This window comes from Mixophyes fleayi, chromosome 4 (assembly GCF_038048845.1).
Source record: "Mixophyes fleayi isolate aMixFle1 chromosome 4, aMixFle1.hap1, whole genome shotgun sequence".
NCBI lineage: Eukaryota > Metazoa > Chordata > Amphibia > Anura > Limnodynastidae > Mixophyes > Mixophyes fleayi.
The window spans coordinates 261,800,795-261,822,523 of record NC_134405.1 but is presented as its reverse complement, the minus strand read 5'-3'; the positions used below and the strand labels follow the sequence as shown (position 1 = coordinate 261,822,523).

Sequence of the window (21,729 nt, the reverse complement as noted above, 5' to 3'; positions counted from 1 at the left end):
TGACCACTCCTCTAGGCAGTCCAGATACAATTTTTGGTGTAATTAAGACCAGTTGATGGTTTTCTTATTATATTGTGGTGACCACTCCTCTACGCAGTCCAGGTACAATTTTTGGTGTAATTAAGACCAGTTGATGGTTTTCTTATTATATTGTGGTGACCACTCCTCTACGCAGTCCAGGTACAATTTTTGGTGTAATTAACACCAGTTGAGGGTTTTCTTATTATATTGTGGTGACCACTCCTCTACGCAGTCCAGGTACATTTTTTGGTGCGATTCAGACCCTTTGAGGGTTTTTAAATTATATCGTGGTGACCACTCCTCTACGCAGTCCAGATACAATTTTTGGTGTAATTAAGACCAGTTGATGGTTTTCTTATTATATTGTGGTGACCACTCCTCTACGCAGTCCAGGTACAATTTTTGGTGGGATTCAGACCATTTGAGGGTTTTTAAATTATATTGTGGTGACCACTCCTCTACGCAGTCCAGATACAATTTTTGCTGTAATTAACACCAGTTGATGGTTTTCTTATTATATTGTGGTGACCACTCCTCTACGCAGTCCAGATACAATTTTTGGTGTAATTAAGAACAGTTGATGGTTTTCTTATTATATTGTGGTGACCACTCCTCTACGCAGTCCAGGTACAATTTTTGGTGTAATTAAGACCAGTTGATGGTTTTCTTATTATATTGTGGGGACCACTCCACTACGCAGTCCAGAAAGATACCTCGTTGCAACGTTTTGGACTAATAACAATATTGTGAGGTGTTCAGAATACACTGTAAATTAGTGGAAATGATTGTTATTGAATGTTATTCAGGTTAATAATAGCGTAGGAGTGAAAATAAGCCCAAAAACTTGATTTTTGAACTTTTTATGCTTTTTTCAAAAAAATCCGAATCCAAAACCTTAAATCCGAACCAAAACCTTTCGGAAGGTGTTTTGCGAAACAAATCCGAACCCAAAACCTCAAGAAAATCCGAATCCAAAACACAAAACACGAGACACCAAAAGTCACCGGTGCACATCCCTAGAAATTACTATATACCAGCACTATATTTCTGAATTTGCACTACAAGTGCTTGGGGTGTCAGGTATTTCTCTCTTTAAAAAAAAAAACATTTTTCTGGTGTTGAAATTACTATATACCAGCACTATATATTTCTGAATTGGCACTACAAGTGCTTGGGGTGTCAGATATCCCCCTGTTCTAAAAAAGCTATTTTTTGGTGTTGAAATTATTATATACCAGCACTATATATTTCTAAATTTACACTACAAGTGTTTTGGGTCTCATTAAAATGGATTCACAGCAGTCCACATATGAGCAGGATCAGCAAGCAGCTGCTGGCACCAGTCCTGATGGCAGTCTTCCCTGTACGTCATCTTTTTAAGTCAGGGAAAAAAACACACAAAAAAAAACTTTTACCGTGTTGAAGAGAAAAAGAGCTGTAACTGATGAAGAGTTAACTGCCGAGAAAAAAAAAATTGGCAACATGCCATTCTACACACGCAGTGGCAAAGAAAGAATGAGGCCTTCGCCTTTCTCTATTAGTTGCGAGATCTAAAAATGTTATAGAGCGATCTTCTTGTAAGGTCACTCGTGACCAAGCAATACCAAGTAATTTGGAGTCCAAAAGTGGTGCACAACTACTGATTTGTGTGAAAGCCGAGCTGCAAGAAAACAGTAAGGCATTAGAGGAAAATGTATGCTCAGAATCAGAAATCACACCAATCCCTGAGGAGAGTCCATCCACAAGTGGTATGTGTAATATTGAACATTCTGATAGCGTACCCGTAAAGAAGGGCCCTTTCAGAATTTCTGCTGATGTGTGCCTGAACAGCTCGAGTGTAGCCGGTGATACACCAAGTGAAGATGACACTTTGGAATTAGAAGAGGATGAGGGGGAGATTTGTGTAGGCGATGAGGGCGCTGATGAGGATGCGGTTGATTGTGTAAGTCCTGCACCAGTGGCAGCAGTTCTGGCACTGGAGGTTCTGGCATCAAACTGCACTTTCGAAACAGAAGCAGGGATGTGGCAGACCACAACAGTTTGACATCTGGGCTGGTTTTAAAGATTTTACCAAAAAATTTGTGACCTTGTCCATAACTCCAACCAATCCTACTATTAACATGCAAAGGATGGTCGAGGGCCTAGCAGGGATTAAACTGTATTTTTCCTAATTTGCACTAATAAGGTTTTGGTGTAATGTACACTCAAATACTAGTGCTCAATTGCTAAGAGTCATTGATGAAGAGGAAGACAAGCAGGCTTGTCTGTAGAATTTGCAGGCAAATTCTACAGCATTATATAGGTAACACCCAAAGAGAAGAGCTCCATTACTCCATTGCTAATTGTAATTGCTGAAATAGAAATTAAAATATAGTTAGCATATTAACTTTGTTTTATTTCATCCGTTAAATTTTTGTAGCTCCTTCTCAAAATGTATAATTAAGGCAAGCTAACCGTGTCTGCACTCTCTTCACAGGTGACTACTTCGCTGGACTAAAGTACATTCCCCTCAAATGCTAGTCTTCTTGCAGCTGCTGCATTCTCGTACATGCTGTTGCAGAATCCCGAAAATGACTCTAAATTTTTCGGGACACAAACAGCATCTCCTGCATGTCATTGTCATTTTATAAAAGTTCGGTAACACCAAGTTGATTGTGTGAGCAAAACAGGAAATGAGATGTAATCCCCCCCCCCCAGCTGTAATGTTTGAACAATATTGGTGTCGTTATCAGAAATGACATATCCTCAGAAGAGTCCAAGCAGGATTAGCCATGTTGCAAGGACATCCCTTACTTTTTGTAACAGATTGTCAGCTGTATGCCTCTTACTGAAGCCGCTGATAAACAGAGTAGCCTACTTCTGAAAAATGTGACGTATTTGGGTACATGCTGCTGCTGTCCCTGCTGGTGAAGGCGAATCACCAAACGAGTGGGCTGTCACAGTCATATAATCTTTAGTTTGCCCAGTTCCGCTTGTCCACATATCTGTGGTTAAGTGTACAGTGGGTAGAATGGCATTTTGTAGCCCAATAATTACATTTTTATGAACCTTCTGGTAGAGGTGAGGAATAGCTTTTCTATTAAAATGGTGTTGAGATGGAATTTGGTAACGGGGACAGAAGACCTCAAGTAACTGTCTAAATCCAGCTGCATTAATAGTGGACATTGGATGCAGATCTAATACTAGCATAGTCCCAATGGCATCTGTGATCCGCTTTGCGACTGGGTGAAAGCTTTCATACTTGCTTCCTCTTGCAATCGATTGTTTAACAGTCAATTGTTGCTTCTGGGGATATTGATGATGAAGGTGTTGAGGGTGTAGATTGCAGGTGCTGGGATCTAGATGAGAGAAGGGAGGTAGATGATGCTGGACTGCTTGTTGTTATTTTTTTATCATAAGTTCCTGATTTTCCCAACAGCTTTCCTTGAGCTCACTTCAAATGCTGTAACATGGATGAGGATCCTAGATGGTTAAGGTCCCTACCTCTACTGAGTGTGGCTTTAAAAATGCTACAAATGGCTAGACAACTGTTGTCAGGATTTGTGTAAAAATAATTTCACACTTAAGAGGTGGATTTTTGGTCTTATGCCCAGGCTGTCACGATCTGCCTGCAGCATACTGCTTTGTCTGGCAGCTCCTGCCTCCTGGACTATCAGACTTTATCATTTGTGTTCATTTTATGTGTCAGCAGCAGTACCTCTGATCACCAGAGGTGCTGCTATTGTGCCTGTTGTGCTCCTAGTTCCTTAGGAGTTAACACTGCTTCACTCATTATCTCAGGCACCTGGGTGTGTTCCATTTATACCTGTCTCTCCCAGCATTCATCTCTCCATATTACCACTTACCTTCATCAGCCATCTACCCGGTATTTATTCCTGCATATTCCTGTATATTCAGTATTCAGCAATAAACTTCGTGTGTTTCCACCTCATTCCTGGCTCCTGAGCTGCACTTGTACTTGAACTGTGACACAGGCATGACAATGGCCTTTTTCTTATCACTGCCAAGAACTGCAGCAATCTTTGTTTGAAAGTGTATGAAAATCATATTGTGACCTATGAGGTGGTCAAAATTGAATGGAAATGACTGGAAATTAGTGCTAGTGAGGTTAATAATAATGTAGGTACAAATTAATACCTAAATTATGTGATTTTAGCCCAAAAAATTGAATTTTGTAAAAAATAGCAAAACAAAACCAACCAAAACCAAAACATGCAAGGGTGGTTTTGGCAAAACCAAAACCAAATCATGAAGGTAATCCAGATTGAAAACCAAAACACGGGGGTCAGTGAGCATCTCTACATATAACCCATCGCTACCTATTTTCTTGTCATATAAATTTTCAACTAATTTAAAGTGAACATTGTCCTCCAACAGAGTACCCAAACTGTCCACAGATCTGCTTGTCATGCTATCAAGTTGAACAACTTAATCTCTAAGTGGGTCACCAAGATAATGCTGGTCACGCACAGACAAATCCTGTTGTTTGGCCCAAGCTCTTCAATTTCCAAAGTTGGTTTCCAAATTGGACAGATCCAGCTGGTCGGTGACAACTGTTAGAGCTATCAGCAGACGACAGAACACACATCATCTACCAATAGTATTTTGGTTGACTGATTTTGATTTGTTCATTATTACGAATGACAGACATTTTGGAACCCATATATGATCCATTGGCCAGACTAATTGCTCATTCATGTTGGAAAAAAGCAAATTTGTTAGCAGATTGGAAAGGTGTGATTTAAAATTTTAACACTGGCTCCTTTAGATGCTTTAGAAATTTATTTACTAAGGGTGCCACTTAGCTTCAAGGGTGCCACTTAAGGAACCACTTAACTTCAAAATCCCTTTTGTCACTGATGAAAGACATGCACCTGATTTGGTACTAAACACATGTGTGATCATCTCGTCTTTTAATGAAAAAACACTTATTTTAAATATAATTTAGCATTTGCAGAAAAATTGACAAGTTGACAAGGGTTATGAAAGTAAAAATCTCAAACTCTAATCTGTTCAAATGTATTCAACAATCAACATATATTGGAAAGTTTATCTTTAAATATGACCAGTACATTTTTAGTAGCGACAGGTAATGTAAGCTAGATTGCTACCCACATCTCATCCAGACATATCAGTTCATCTGATTTACAAACTTCCTTTCTATGAAAAGATAGTGTCCTATTTTTAAAATACTAATTCTATTTGTTGTCTCAGTCTCCATGGTCAGTGCTGTCCAAAGGTTGACTGATTTGAAAGCACTTCCTTTTATTTGCTTTTTACATGGTAGATGATAATGTGTATGTCTCAGTCTCTGCAATATTTCAGTCTCTGTTGATCCCATCTCAATACAGTAATTACAAATGGCACATAAGTCTCTTACTGCTCTATTTAATATTTCTAACAATTAAATGAATTCTGAGACAAATTAGACCAAGTTATCTTATCTTAACTACACTCTTCTTATCTTCATATTATGACAACATTGCATGTGGCAGCCTGGACAGAGATTGAAAGAAAACATTGCATTTTTTACCTCAGTAGATCAAAGGAAAATGCTCCCAAAGTCAGTTTGTCTGTAAATGTCTAGATGATGAAGGATATTAAAAGTTCCTTTATTGCATCTGTTGTCCCAGACTAAATATACTCCCCATAGCACCATCGTCCTAGAGATGAAGCGGTGTTGTTAGCTGTTTCCCTGTCACACATTATTTATCACTGATTAGGCGCAGGACATGTGGAAACAAGAGTCACCATTGATTCTATTGAAGTAAGTAGACCCACATTGTTGAAACCAATTAATCTCAGTGGCCACTATTTCTTTATGATTTCATGAAATGGACTCCCAGGTCACAAAACATTTTTATTTCAATCAGGAGACAAAAAATTAAGCATCATGTGACCAAAGTAATGGCAGTATAGGTGAGCCCTTGTACCAAAGATGTCTTCATGAGAGTTTATTTCAACATACCTTTTGAGGACTTTTTGGAAAACCCACCTTTTTATGCAGCCACAAAATGACTATTGGCAGTGCCTTTTTTCTCCTCTCCAAAATCAAGTTTTTTGGGGGGTCGAGTGTCGTGTAGTAAAAGTGTGCTCTCTTTCTATTCTCCATGTTATATGTAAGAATGCCATTAGAGGAAAAGAAAATAATGTGGTTTGTGGTTATTCCCTATATAGAAAAATATTAGACAAAACTCATAAAAACTTGAAATACACAGAGAAGACACTAGCCAGCTATAGTCCTTTATATATAGCCAGATGTGAACAAAACTGTGCAACACTTTCAAATTATTTTTTTTTACATTTAATGAGAAGTCCTCATTTCACTGGCAGTTTTTAGAAACTCAAACAAGTCCTTCCTGACACATTTTCAATTAGTAATCACTTTGTTCACCCAAGTAGAACGGTGGGAGTCTGATTATTGAGACTCGTATAATTTATGAGATTCTCTCTCAGTAAGTGCCTAATCAAGGGTTCATTTTCCTGCCAAACAAAACTTTTCATCACTGCCGGAATCTATTGTCAAAAACACTGATTGGCTGGTTGTAACTGTCCAATCGTTCTTTTAAAACAAGTGACAACAGCTGAGATTCTCAGAAAATGCAGGTGCCCATCAGCCACTCTGCTTGTTACAGATTGGGAATTTACTACTAGTAGAAAATGTGCAATAGTGCAGTTCTATGCCTGTGCATTTATTTACACATTATCAAGATTTGCTTGAGCCACCATAATGACCTACAATGGCCTAGAACCTGCCATGTTGCTTTTCATTGCATAGACGATCTGTTCTTCCGGTTTACAATGGAAATTGTGAAGTATATTTCATAGATGAATTCATTTAGTAAACTATTAAGTGGGGCGGATAAGCCAAATTATTGTGCACTTTGGGATAAAAGAATGGAAATTGGCACAGAGCAACCTTAGTGTACATGAAAGAGATTTAGAAATTAGGGCACGGCTGATTGAACCTAGAGCAAAAATGATGGCCATTATTAAAAAATGGCGATCATATAGACTATGAAAATGTTCTCAATTGCTTATATGGTTGACATTGGTATCAAATAATATGTTTTTGAGATCGCAGAAGTCAAATAAAATATTATTAAAAATGTCAGATAGACACATATTACGATACTCAAGATACATCTGATATTTAAACTATGATAGGTCTACCGGATAAGAAAACCTAAAAAAAACAAAATGAATGTTGTTTGATTGACATTGAAGTGCGCTCTAAACTGTCTTAATACTATAAATGTCACATTGGACTGTTTATAACACAATTATAATATAACTGTCCTTTACATTTATAATGAAACACATGTCTGATTTAGTTGCATATAACAGCTGAAACACTCTCTTGTGATAATGGTATCATGTGTGTTATTGTTATGACATATAATAATCATATTTACTTGAAAACTTCAAACCTCCCTACTACATGTGAAAAATACAGAAATAAGAAAGCATTTCCTATTTCCAATTTAATATTTTACCTCAGAAAAATAAACCTAATTACAGGGTAAGCACACCAGACATGGTTAGGCAAGTGTCACACATACAACCATTATGTACAGCACACAGAAGCATTACTGATAATCTCAGGCTTTCTAGAATACATAATTTAAAGAAGAGATTATCAAAGTTTTTTTCCGGTACAAGAATATAATTTGCTGGGTGATGGAAGTTATAATCACATTTCATGACAATTTTAGACATTGTCAAGAATGTCTTTGACTATCAATAACTACACTGGTCTGAAATATAAAGGCCAATCTTAAGTAAGTATTATATATATATATATATATATATATATTATAGTGTATATTTAAGAGTATTTAAGTGTCCTTGAACAAAAAACTGAATTGTTATCAGTTATTTGTTCAAGGACAACTAGAAATATTATCCAAATACAGACAAGAATTTTTAATTTAGTTTTTAGTCTAATTAATGAATTTGTGACAGTTTTATAGATATTTGCTCACCTGTATTAATTAGAACTTGTCTGTTCTGATTGGATACTTCTGATTTAAATAGCAAAGGATTCAGGTACTTTCAAAGCCTCTAATGAAACCGCCATCTAAATAGGCAGAGAACAGCATAAAGAAAAGAACCTGAAAAGAAATCACTGGAGTTTGTACTATATATGAATTTTGATGGCAAATGTACAGCCTATATGCCACTGAAAGAGACCTGGGTCTTGCCATCACTGGAGAGTAAATTATGTGTGGCTGCCAACTAATAGTTAATCTGTGTCAGCATTAGGTAATCAAACACATTGCTTACAGAGAGTCCTTTTCAAGGAATTCCTATAAACACAGTTACCCTCTTCCTCTCATTGTTGAACTATATGATGGTATCAAAGGAGCCATCATCTTCACTAAACTCGATTTTCGTGGTGCCTACAATCTGATTCGTATATGAACGGATGGCCCAACAAGCATTTAGTGATGCCCTTCAGCCTCTGCAATGCCCAGGCAGACTTCCAGAGTTTTGCTAATGAGATCGTCAGAGACATACTTTACTCCTTTGTTGTCATCTACTTAGATAGCATTTTGATTGTCTCTAAAGATCTTGTCTCTTATCGCCTTCAAGTTTCAGAAGTCCTGTCTCGATTACATAAACATTGGATTTACTGTAGATTGGAGAAATGTTAATTTGAATTTATGGTATTTAACCAAATGCCTTTTCTTGGGTATATAATCTCTGGCTCTGGCCTCAAGTGGTTTTAGAAAGAGATTTTGTTGTGTTATATTGGCCACAACTTGTGGGACTCAATGCTAGTCAACTATTCTTTGGCTTTTCAAATTGTTGCAGATAATTTATTTGGGGATACTCTACTTTAGCTGTCCCCATCATTCCTCTCATGCTGGATGTTAAGAACTGGACTGCGACCACTTCAGAAGCTTTTGTCTTACCTCAAATTGGCTTTCTCTTCAGCCCTAGTGCTCAAACAACCTGTTGCTTCAATGCCTTTTTTCTTGGAAGTTGATGCCTCTTCAGTCAGTTTAGGAGCCATTCTTTCTCAAAGAGCTTCCATAGGAAAGTTGCACTCCTGCAGTTTATTCTCTCAAAAATGTCTTCCAGTTGAGAGAAATTATACAACTGGGGAAAAGGAACTCCTGGCCATTAAACTCACTCTTGCAGAGTGGAGATATATTCTTGATTGATTTCATTTGACAGTACACATATTTACAAATCATAAAAATCTGCTACATTTCCAATCTACCCAATGCTTGAACATTTGTCAAGCCTGCTGTTTTTTCTCTCAATTTGATTTTCATATAACCTTTAGACCAGAGGACAGGAGCGAGAAAGCAGATGCTCTTTCTTTTGAAGACAGCCATAATCAGGATGATCGTGAGAATCCCAAATTTATCCTGTATACTTCTATGGATCTACCTGTGACTGCCCCACATGGCAAGACCTTCATTCCTCAAATAGTTTGAAAGAGACTTCTACATTGGGCACATTATTTTATTTTTTCTGGACATGCTAGTTCTCGAAAAACTAGGAACTATTGGTGGTAAACCCGATGTCTGCATGTAAGGGAGTTTGTTTCTGCCTGTATAAACTGCTCAACACAAGGATCCTCATCAAGCACCGATCGACCTTCTGCTTCCGTTTCTTTGGTCTCACACTGCTATGGACTTCATTATTGACCTACCACCTAGTAGAAAACACGATTTGGGTAGTTGTGGATCGTTTCTCCAAAATGGCCAATTTTTTCCCATTTAGTGGTTTACCTGCCATCTCATCCCTTGCTAAAATCTTTATCAAAGAAATTTTTAGACTGCACGGGTGTCCCTAGGAGATTGTTTTGGATCGTGGCGTTCCATTAATTTAAAAGTTTTGCAGATCACTTTCTAAATATCTTAATATCCATCTCAATTTCTCCTTGGCCTACCATCCCCAATCTAATGGCCAAATGGAAAGATTAAATCAGGACTTTCATTAGTATTTACACTTCCTCTACCAAGACAATTGGATGGACCTTCTTCCATAGGCAGAATACACTCATAACAACCTGTTTCAGGAATCTTCTTCTTCTAAGTCCTTCTTCATGGCATATGGACCCCAACAATTACTTCTGAATTTTTTTCTTTTACCTTCTACTGAAGTCTCTGCAGTCAGTAGGACTTCTCTACTATTTGGTCTAGCATAAATAGAAATCTCAAGAAATCCTTTAATAGTTAAAAAAAAAAATTTGACAAAAAGTCACCCGCTATTCCAGCTCTACTAGAAACATACATTTAAAAGTTCCCTGCATGAAATTTGCTTCAAAGTAGATTGGACCCTTCAAAATTATTCGAGTGATCCACCCACTGACATTCAAGTTGAAGTTACCACCTTCATTTCGCATCTCCAATACCTTCCATATTTCTCAATTGAAATCACTCATTATCAATAATTTTTCTACTATTTCTTCTCCACCATATGTAATAAACACTCAGTTTGACTAGAAGTGTTTTGGTTCTGAGAAACATACTCGGGTTGGCGCCATTCATGTTCATGCTCACTCTTAAGAAGTCTCATGTTAACTTTCCCAACAAAACTTTTTTAGGGTGTTTAGAGCCCATCCGTAATAGGGGCGGTGCTGTCAAACGTTGCTCCCTCCGGCTCTCTTACTGGGGCCTGGTACACAAGTCGAGCCTCGCGTAGGTGGTGACAGGTCCCTCTGACTTCTGATGGGGGATCTTAATGTACTTAGTCTGCTGCTAGATCGTTCGGCTCCTGTTTCTCTGTGTTTCCTTGTGAATTCTGCATTCAGCTTCCCTGTGCTTCCTTGTTAAGTCCTGGAACCCTGTATTCCATGCTTCTCAGCTTATCCTTGTCTCTTGTATCTAGTGCTTCCATCTAATCCAAGTATCCTATATCCAGTGCTTGTCATTTTATTCTATTATCCAGAGTCCTATGCTTCTCAACTAATCCTGGTATTCTGTATATTGTACTTTTAAGGTAATCCTGCTTTCCTATATCCAGTGCTTCTCTTCTTATTCTGTTATCCAGAGTCCTATGCTTCTCAGCTAATCCTGGTATCCGGTAGAGTTGCTCGGACTCAGTTTCCTGAAAACCAAGCCCGCCCGAACATAGGGGATCCAAATAGGCTCACGAGCCGACTCGGTACTTTCACTCAGATCTGAATCGAGGCAAAACGTCATCATTGCAATGTCGGAGGTTTTGGATTCCATAAGTAGCTCTCTCCACAGGAGATCCAGTGCCATTGCTCACACAGAAACAGGGGTAGCAGTGCTCATGTCACTCTCCATTCTCCAATGACATTGCTCAGTGCTATTGCTCACACAGAAACATGGATAGCAGTGTACTTATCACTCTCCAGTCTCCAGTGCCATTGCTCAGTGCCATTGTTCATACAGAAACAGGAGGGGTAGCAGTGTTCTTGTCACTTGACAAAAATTGACTGTCAATGACTGGAAATTAATGCTATTGGGGTTAATAATAATGTAGGAACAAAAAAGAGCCAAATTATGTCATTTTAGAAAAAAATAATAGGGATTTTAGAAAAAATAGTTATCCAAAGCCAAAACCAAAACACACAAGGGCTGTTTTGCCAAAACCAAAACATGAAGTTAATCCAGACCCAAAACCAAAACATAGGAGTCAGTGAACATTTCTAATATCCGTTGCTTCTCTCATTATCCTGGTTTGCAGTGTCATATGTATCTCAGCTAATCTTGGTATCCAGTATCCGGTGCTTCTAAGCTAATCCTGGTATTTTGTATCCAGTACTTCTCACCTTATCTTGATATCCCGTATCATATGCTTCTTAGTTAATCCCTTTATCCTGTATCCTATGCTTCTCAGCTAATCATTTTATCCTGTATTCTATGCTTCTGAGCTAATCCTGGTATCTGGTGCTTCTCACCTTATCCTGGTATCCATGTTGTTTAGTTTTTTTATTTGCATTAACAATGTATTATTAATATAGTATTATTATTATTATTATTATTATTATTATTATTATTAATTTGTAAGACAGTGGAGAAAATGGGGCATACAGGACATACAAGATAGACAAAATAAATATAGACAGGAAAGTAAAGGGTAGGGAGGGCCCTACTCATGAGAGAACTTACAATCCAATTGTGTATTTTCCTTAATTTGCATGTTGTGATTATTGCACTCAAAGCTGGGTTAAAGCTTTGGGGGGACAGGAGCACTTAAGACAGGGCAGTCCTTATGGTCTAAAATTAAAAGCGTAATGCCATCTTTCAGGGAGCGAGAGATTTGCTTACTAACCTAATTTTGAGTAACATGGATCTGAATATACTAGGCCCCTTGATTATTTAAATTAATAATTGTGCCCTGGATTATTTAAATTAACAAAAGTGCCCCCTTACTTTATAGTAGTGGTCACTTTATTATTTTAAAAATAGTGTCCCCTTGATGTTCTTAATTAATAAAAGTGCCCTCTAATGCCATAACAGCCCATGCAGACACTGCTGTATGGTAAACCCCTGGTCCAGGGCCACCATGAGAGAAGGAGGCCCATGGCATATACACCCTGTGCCCTTCCTTAATCCTGCTCTGATTGCACTTTTTGTGTACACATCTGTAAGTTCTTCTCCGTGCTTGTGATTTCCAGTACATATTGAGTGTTGTATGAACAAGTTTTGAAAATTGGCATCCATCAATATGAAAGAACTTCTACCACTGTTAGTACAATTAAGGTGACAATGAAAATACTGAACTCTTTATTACTGGACTAATAATATACCTTGAAAGTTTATACTAAATCTGTACAGATATATGCCGGTCACCTCAGTGCTGTAAGCAGGCACTTTCATACAGTCATTTAGAAGGGCAGTGCTTCTCTATGCTGCATCATCTGGGAAAGGGCAGAAGTCACTGAAAGAAGCTTGGAGAAGATCAGACCATATAGTATGTCAAGTAAACACAATGATGCACAGAAGGTTGACAGTATGAAGTTCTGGATGTGAGACTGATACACAGCCATCAGCGCAGGGGGGGTTTCTGAGTCTCTAGAAACCCCCCCCCCCTGCGCTAACTAAGTGGCCACTGTCCTATACAGCAGCCGCGGTGCTGTCAAAGAAGCGTCCGTGGCAGTGCTGTATTGTATACAGCACCACCGCAGACGCTTCTTAGACAGCGCCGTGGCTGCTGTATAGGACAGCGCTGGCGAAACGGAGCTATCTCTCGGGTTTTTTTTGTTTTTTTTTTTGGGTCGGCGGGGAGAAACACCCCCCGACAATCCTCCGTGAGCCCCTGGCCATGTTAGTGAACATAATGCATTTGGGATAAGCCAGAACGTCGGATTGATGGTAATCACCTCAGAGAAGGCCGAGTTGTTGTGCCTGATTAAACACCTACCCTTGTAAAGTACAATGAAAAATGAGAGCTTGCAAAGCACAAGCACTGTTTCCATTTGTAGAGCTTGTCTAAAATGACTCATATGAATTCTTCTATGGTTTTTAAGGAAGCACAATAAGGGATAACTCTGAGTCTCTCATAGTCTATGAGAGACTCAGAGTTATCCCTTATTGTGCTTCCTTAAAAACCATAGTAGTTCTTAGGCTGTTTACATGAAGACACAGCCATAATTTATTTAACATGCAACTCTTATGTGGGAAACCATGGCCTGAAATTGACTGGTTTTAATGCCAAAAAGACCCACACAAGAGCTATATTAAGTAGAATTAATTTCATGGATTGCATTTGTATTTTATTTTACCGTAAACTCAAGTACAGTGTTGTACTTTCTATATTTAAAACAAAAAATAGTACCTAGTGCAAAAATGAGAATTAGCCCATCTGTAAAGCAGTTGTAATAGATTTCTTCTATGTTTATTACTGGATACATATATATTAATAATTTACAAATCTCAGTGTAAACTACCAGACAACTAAGATCTCTTCTCCACGCTGGGTTGCAAGTGTATAGACAAAGTTTTTATGTTGTGTCACACTGGATCCTATATGTGCTGAATGCATCACAGGTTCACAATGTCCCCTCATATCTATTCTACGGACATGTTGCTAAAACTGCTTTAATCCCACAGAAAGCTCATGTATTGTTATTACAAAAAAGTGTTACATTTGCAAAAATGTTCCTTGTGGGATCACTAATAAGGGAGGTAATGATGGAAGTGACTAAAGAAATTCTTACATTTCTGATATTGAAGGCTATGCAACGATTAAACCATTTAAACCCACGAAAATATTGTTAAAGTGTAAACTTTAATGCTTCCGCCTTTAAAATGCAACATTCATCGCCTCATTAATAGATATCAATGATTGCACTGTAAATTAGTTCATTGTCCGTTATTCAGCACTTGTATAGCCTGTCTGTGTAGTATAGGAATCAAAGTCCCTCCTGTTTAACTCAGGTAGTGCTCCATTCAGGATTGAATTGTGTAACTACCATAGTAGCAGGGGTGCAGATGTTATTGGGCCCAGAGCTGGGATAAGGAGCACCTCCCATGTCAAAGTCCCATATTTACATGCATATTTTCACCCTCGGGTGGAACATGGGGGCTCTTAAAAACAGTTGGTATGCCTCTGAATGGAGTGCATTAAAGGCAACAGCAAACTCTTTGTGTGTGTGAATTGTAAAGTAGGATAAGAGATCTGGGCCGAGTCTAGCCCAAATGCAGTCTAAAAATGTATATTTGGCAACCCTCTTCCCATAAAAAAAACTCTCTCAGGACAGTGCTCAGTGCTTTCAATGTTCCAGCTACTATGTGAATCATCTACCCTAGTCCTCAAACCACATAATGACATCAAAATCCATTATTTATTTACATAACCCATGCTGATTTCACTTGATTTTCTAAAAACAATTGGAAGGGCACTGTCCAAATGGGCAAAACATAAGATGAGTATTATTATGGATTAGGTGATAGAACTCAACCTATGTTTTGAATTTGTACATTTGAAATACACACAATTACACCAAGCCGTCAGAGCGAGACTAGTCGTACTTTACTGTGTACTTAAGTAGTACTTTACTTTATCCATACTATCCGCACATCACCTCCAAAAACTTAATACAGGGAGCATGCCTCCTTGTGGGTCTTTTAGAGTGGAATACAGAAGCTTGATGTTATCAAGAAGATTCCCAGCTTTTTTTGGCTGTATTAGACTGGAGCATGGGTTCCTGGAGTAGCCTGGAGCTGGAAGTGTCTCTTTGTTCTGGAGTCTGTCTGGAGCCAGAGCTTGGCTAATAAAACCAGTCCAGAGTCAGAGCTCTGCCACCACTACATAAGAATAGCCCTGTTTAATTTAAGAATAGTTTAATGTTTTTATATTTTTAAAAATGTCCCTCCAACATTTTGTAAAACATTATATTTAAAATGAACTTTGTGCTAACACCCCTAAGGTGTTAAAATGTTAATATCCGCCTTTTAAGGTCAGTACTTGCAGCTTTGACCATTATTATTCCTCGTTCTGCAATAACGTCTTGGGGGGGGCGGTCCCGTCGTTGGAGAGCAACAGGCAGCCAATCACAAGGCTGCCTGTTGTTGAGTGGGGTGGGGGCTGCGCCTACAGAGGCTGTGTGTGTCTCATACTATGTGGCTCGTGCTGTACCAATTTCTATCCAGTCCCAGATGGAGCTCAGCGGCGCTCAAACAACAGGTAGGAACAATTTATTTTTAACAGGGGATATGTGACAACAGGGAATATGTGACATCAAGAGATATGGGACAACACGCCCAACAGGGGATATGTGACAACAGGCTTAACAAGGGATATGTGAAAACATAATATGCATTTGTGAATTGCCCATGTGTATTAGCAAAGGAATCAGTTCTTTTTCTTGCAACAAAATTACCAACTTTTTCATGGAGATAATACGCTGGTGCCACTGACAGTTAACTGTGTGTAGCTATTTGTATTTTGAAGTCTGCTCCGATCAGGGCCGGATTTACCGCTAGGCAACCTAGGCACCTGCCTAGGGCCTAGCAGCTCTCGGGGGGCCCAGCTGGGGGGGACAGGAGCAATTTAAAAAATAATAATAAAAAAAAAAAATCGGCCCCTCCCCCGACTTGCGGCATCCCCCCCTCCCCCGCGAGTTGGGGGAGGGGGGTCTGGTGCTCCACGATCAAAAGCATTGGTGGTCAGTGGTTAGCAACAGGCAGCCAATCGCTAGGCTGCCTGTTGCTGTGCAGCAGACAGGAAGCAGGACGTCTTCACTTCCTGTCTGCTGATCTGAGGAGCGAGGAGCGACGCTGGCACAACTACAGGTAAGTGAAGGGGGGAAACTGCCCTGCATATCTATAGGGAGGGGAAACTGCCCTGCATATCTATAAGGAGGGGAAACTGCCCTGCATATCTTGAGGGAGGGGGGAACCTGCCCTGCATATCTATAGGGAGGGGGGGGGGGAAACTGCCCTGCATATCTACAGGGAGCTGGGGGGGGGGAACTGCCCTGCATATCTATAGGGAGGGGGGGGAAACTGCCCTGCATATCTATAGGGAAGGGGGAGGAAACTGCCCTGCATATCTATAGGGAGGGAGAGGGGGGACTGTCATACAAATCTATAGAGTGGGAGGGGGGGGCTGCCATGAAAATCTATAGGGAGGGAGAGAGGTTGATATGTGTGAAGGAGGGCAGAGGAGGGGGCTGATATATGTGACTGGGGGAGTTTTGATGTGACGGGGGGGATAGCTACAGAGTGGAGGTAAGGAAAATAGCTGCAGGGGGGATGGATGCAGAGTGGGAGGTAAGGAAAATGGCTGTAGCGGGGTTAAAGAAAATGGCTGCAGCAGGGGTTAAGGAAAATGGCTGCGGGAGGGGGGGTGGTTAAGGAAAATGGCTGCAGGGGTTAATTTAAAAAATAGAGCAGCTTTGGAGGGCATAATCTGAATGATTGTGTGGTGGTCACATGGATGCTCTCTGTGGTCTCAGCAATCACTAGATTACTAAATATTAGTGAGATGGGGCTGGTAGAGGTTTGTATTTGATTGACCACAAATATTTAGATATTGCTTATATATGCCTGTACAATGGGGTACTTTTAGCTGGCCATAATGGAGTGTTTTGTTTTAACTAAAGGGCCTAATCATTCAGGGTTTGTTAACATTTTGCATTATAATACATTTTTGCATTTTCAAAACAGGACGCCAACCTTCCAGAGCCAGCGAGAGGATAACAAAATTGCAAGAGAGAAGAGCAAGAACAGGTAAGAGACAATGGCACAATCTGTCTAAATTTGAATGCTGGAGAATACACCTGAACATTCATATTTAGGAGTGTTCCTATACACTTATATATTCGGGGGGGCGCTGCGGCCTTATTAGCCTAGGGCGGCCAGAACCCTTAATCAGGCCCCGTGTGTGTGTGTGGCCACTGTCTGTGTGTATTGTGTCTGTGTGTGTGCGGCCACTGTCTGTGTGTATTATGTGTGTGTGTGTGTGGGGGGCCACTGTGTGCGTGATTTATGTGTGTGTGTGTGAGGGGCCACTGCGTGCGTGTATTATGTGTGTGTGTGTGTGTATGGGGCCACTGTGTGTGTGTGTTATGTGTGTGTGAGGGGCCACTGCATGCGTGTATTATGTGTGTGTGTATTATGTGTGTGTGTGTGTGTGAGGGGCCACTGCGTGCGTCTATTATGTGTGTGTAAGGCGCCACTGCGTGCGTGTATTATGTGTGTGTGTGAGGGGCCACTGCGTGTGTGTACTATGTGTGTGTGAGGGGCCACTGCGTGCGTGTACTATGTGTGTGTGGGGGGGGCCACTGTGTGCGTGTATTATGTTTGTGTGAGGGGCCACTGCGTGCGTGTATTATGTGTGTGTGAGGGGCCACTGCGTGCGTGTATTATGTGTGTGTGTGTATTATGTGTGTGTGTATTATGTGTGTGTGTGTGAGGGGCCACTGCGTGCGTGTATTATGTGTGTGTGTGTGTGTGTGTGTGTGTTGGGGTATCGGGGTTCACCAATACTTCTATCAATCACCTTCAATGTCAGTCAGATCTTTCTTTGTTTTCAGTCGACTGGTGAACAGAAAATACTCAACACCTGTATTATATAATGCTGAGCAGCTTTTATTCTGTTACCACGTGAGACCGCTTCAGCGTCTATTTTTATACATGTAAGTCTAGGGGTATAGATGCTGAACAACCAATTATAAGACAGTAAAATTATGAAAGAAAGTCAATCAACAATTATATATATTGCAGTTTTCCATCCAAGTTCAAACAATTCTTTCTTCTTTATGCTTTATCTCTTTCCAGGCTTTCTGCCAATATTCTTGTGCTGCCCCCAGCTTTGAGTCCTTGGGTTTTATCTATGAAGAACGTTACTACATGTTCTTGGTCTGTTTCTGTTAATGGGAACATCCTGCTATGTAGTTTCACAACCTTGAATAATTTGTCTTTTAAACTGAACATAATACCTGCTAATTTCTCTTAAAGTTATAGCATAACATATTAGCTTCTAAAGCTTAGCACATGATAGATATTAAATCAATAATCATACAATTCCACTCTAACATGTGTGTGTGTGAGGGGCCACTGCGTGCGTGTATTATGTGTGTGTGTGTGTGTGTGTGTGTGTGTGAGGGGCCACTGCGTGCATGTACTATGTGTGTGTGAGGGGTCACTGCGTGCGTGTACTATGTGTGTGTGTGGGGGGGGGCCACTGCGTGCGTGTATTATGTGTGTGCGAAGGGCCACTGTGTGTGTGAAGGGGGGGGGGGCCCAAACCGATATCTTGCCTAGGGCCCCATGAGGTGTAAATCCGGCTCTGGCTCCGATGCATGAACACTTGAAAAAAGAATAGTTATATATAACAAATCTTTTACATTCCCCTTTGGCCATTTGAGGTGTTATGAGGTATGAAAATGACCAACAGCTGATAATCATGTACTCACACATTAACTTGTTTGTATCAATAAAAAATATTGTATTTTTGTCTTCAATGGTCAATGGTCTGAACTGTCACAATTTCATCAGGATAGTCCTGATTTTAGGGGACTATCCTGATTAGACAGGAGCTTCTCCCGACATCAAGGACAGCTGGGACATATTTCCACACTTCACTTTGCATACATGCTGTGTGAACCAGTTAGTGGCGCACCCTTTATATAAGGGAGGATGGGAGGGAGATGTAGGTGGCGTAAGTGTGTGCAATTTCTGCCCAATTTAAAAAAAAGCAAATTGAGTTCGGTTTGCATTCCAAGATACATCAGACCCTCTATGACAAAGAGTGCAAAGAGGAAACATCTATTTTCTAAATACTATGAAATAGAAGGAATAAAAAAGCAATGAGAGCATGGCAAGATATTACAGTATATGTCTGTACATTACAATAGCATTGTTTTCAGTGAATTGCACTCACAAGACAGCATTTACACCATCCGTGCATCAATTTACATAAGCATCACCATAATGCAGTCATTACCTTGCCAATGTAATCATTTTATACATGGCATTTTTGCTTGCATATCTCTGAATCTTCAGGGGAGGCACAAGGTGTTATTTATTTAAAAATAAATACAGCAAAACAAAAACAACTTTATGAGTTTTGCTGACTGCTGCCTACTGAAATATATTTCAGTATGTCAAAAAATAGTTCTACTATTCAAGTGACGGCAGGATAAACATTTTGTAAAGTAAAATAAGTTAATTTGTTTCCGCTAGTGTAGCTCTCTCATGAATAATGGTGGTTATGTCTATAGTGACCCTGTATTTTGTCTTGCTAAGGCAATGTACTCATGTCTTAAAATAGATCTCAAGGCGTGAAATAATATGTTTTTATCTCTAACATAGTATTTTTATATCACATGTTTTATTTCCAGCTTACTGCAATACCACAAATAAGGAGATGTGAGGCCACTTTTCCACTCTCTTGGTATCTCCCAGTCCAAAACTTGGTTTGCCTCAAACATTTTAGATTTAAGTCTTTGCAATTTTACACTTGGGGGCCATATATAGGGTGGTATTATGTACTTGGCAGGGAAATGACGGTTTGCAAAGGAAAAAGAGCAGCCTACCCAAAAATAACATATAATGTCTTTAATTATAGGCCGCTGTTCTATATTTTGATGTATTAGTCAGTTCTAAGAGCAACTTGAAGCAACAAACATTGGAAAGGAAAAAGAAGAGATTCTACTGCAGGGGTACAATTAGTAAGGGACTGTGGGGCCTCTGCTCTGCATTTAGCAAAATAATTTTTAGGACTTTCCACAAAAATGTGTATTCGCTTACAAACATAAGTAAGCGAATAAGTATATTACAAAGGTTTGGAGAATAAAATAAGTATGGCATTAATTTCACATACAAACTGTTAATCATACTGAAAAATAATTGTCATTTTTATCATTTGCCTCTGGCACAGATTACATATTTTGTTATAACCATGTTTTGACAGCATGTTGAAAATAAAAAGTTGTATTTGTGGGATTGCACATCGATCAGATGCCAACTTTCTGTCAGCCTAAACCCTTTATATCGTATTACACGTTAGTTTAGTATTATAAAAGATGCCCTAAACCAATATCCTGAAAATATTTTGCCCCACTCTTAAATTCCCAGCACTGCACATTCTCATATGATAAATCATGTGCACCAGCAGAGACATTGTTTCACTCTGTCAGTGTCACGGTACTGAACATTAACATCCCTCACTCAACTGGAGAGCAGACTAAACATCTCACAACTACACATCAGTATACAACAGCTTTCCCTTATGCAATAGCCTTTAGATTAAATATCAGGTCAACATCTGAAAAGTTCCATGAGTATGTACAGGTCATGGATAATGCTGACAAACCTGTACTGGTCACAACTCTACAGGATCTATCTAAGAAGTGGAGAAGAAAGAAAATCTGCAGGGCCGAATATATACCTCTCTAGCCACATAGAGATATTTCAGGCTTCATTTGCTTCTGTACTTACCACACATTATATGTATTTCTGCACAATTCAACCTTGGAATTTTGTGCCTGAACAAATAAAAGTTGACTTTGTTATGTCCTTATTATCTGGTCAAACTCGTACCTGGTACCGTAGACATGCCCACAGGGCTGCCAAGAGAAATTTGGGTCCCCAGTACAGCAAATATTTTGGGCCCCACCCCCACAGGCGAGCAGGGAGGGTGCTGTATGCCACCTCTCAGCGGCATCTCCAAAGGGTCCTGGCTACATAATGTTGGGGGCGTGGTCAACATGGGCATAGCTGCACTTCTTTAGACAAGAGATATTGGTGGAAATTCAATTGCCGGCGATGTGACACGCAGACATTCCGCAGCGCACATTGCCGGCAATTACGGCCGAAATCTCCACTCATTTTCCCTCGCACCCCATTGAGGTGCTAGAAAAAATAGGAGGAGATTTCTGTCAAATCTCCGCCGCAAAGTGTCTTGTGGACGTTCTGGAGACTCTTCGCAGTTAATTGAATTATGTATTAAACTTGTGTTACTCTCACCTACCTGTAATTGCAGCTTTCACAACCTGGTACTGGACTCTTGAATGGATCCTGGAATGTTTGGGAGCTGTTGGAAAATGTAAATATGGAAAAGCGAGCAATAAGTGAACACCGTACACACAGATCATGCAGTGTATAATACAAACATTATAATATAATATTACATTTATCACACGCTCCCCAGCCACATCACGCCACCCCCTGCCACATCACCCATCATGTCACCCCCCATACACACTATGTCATCCCCAAAAACATCATGCCACTCCCTCCCACATCACCCATAACACCACCACACAGA

The 21,729-nt window shown here is 39.8% G+C and overlaps 1 protein-coding gene across 5 annotated transcripts in view; it reads right to left on the bottom strand.

Moving 5' to 3' along the window:
* The window catches only part of FGF1 (fibroblast growth factor 1), a 233,073-nt gene that overhangs the window by 27,613 nt on the left and 183,731 nt on the right, over positions 1 to 21,729 (bottom strand). Inside the window, exon 3 of one of the 5 annotated variants that reach the window (XM_075209694.1) lies at positions 21,433 to 21,495. The exons of the other annotated variants lie outside the window; for them this stretch is intronic. The gene's annotated coding sequence lies outside the window, so the exon portion shown is untranslated. The remainder of the gene's footprint in view (positions 1 to 21,432; positions 21,496 to 21,729) is intronic. 5 annotated transcript variants of the gene reach the window in all.